This window comes from Gekko japonicus, unplaced genomic scaffold (assembly GCF_001447785.1).
Source record: "Gekko japonicus isolate JY-2015 unplaced genomic scaffold, Gekko_japonicus_V1.1 scaffold7719, whole genome shotgun sequence".
NCBI lineage: Eukaryota > Metazoa > Chordata > Lepidosauria > Squamata > Gekkonidae > Gekko > Gekko japonicus.
In genome coordinates this window covers 1-748 of record NW_015176678.1, presented here as the reverse complement: position 1 = coordinate 748, position 748 = coordinate 1, and positions in this window count along the sequence as shown.

Sequence of the window (748 nt, the reverse complement as noted above, 5' to 3'; positions counted from 1 at the left end):
GCCCTGGCAGAGATGGGAAAAATATCACTCCTGGCGCTCACGCCATTTAATAAAACTGGCCGTCAATGTGGGATGTTGCATATCTTGGGGGATTTAATGTAGAATAGTAGAGCACCGAATTTTATTATGTATATAACATTGTTTTATTGTTTTTATTCGGTATTGCCGCTTGTCAGCCGCCCTGAGCCATTTGGGTAGGGCGGGATACAAATCCCAAATAAATAAATAAATAAATAAAGATAAGTTGCAAAAACGTTCACTGTAGTAATCCTGTAGAAAATTCTCTTCTATAATCGCTCCCGTGCAACGAATACTGCGCACTGAAAACAATTCGTTTCACAATATCTGCTTTATCTGAGCAAACCGAAATCCCAATTCTTAACAATTACTACTTATCAACTCTCGAAGGAAACATCCCCTGTTGACTGTCTAATAACAGAACCCAAGGTCTTCACATCGTTAAGAACTGGGATTGCGACACGCTCAGATAAAGCAAATATTGTGAAACAAATTGTTTTCAGTGCGCAGTATTCGTTGTGTGTGAGCGATTATAGAAGAAAGTTTTCTACAGAATTACTACAGTGAATGTCTTTGCAACTTATCTTTATTGACTCTGTTGTTTTTGTCACGGATGTTGTTTCTGGTATACCACTTCCTTCTGTGATCTTTCATTTTTGGCTTCTCCCATCTGGAGGCTGTCGCCCCTAGTGAGAAGCGAGATGTCCCTTTTTGGCTATATACTTTTCAA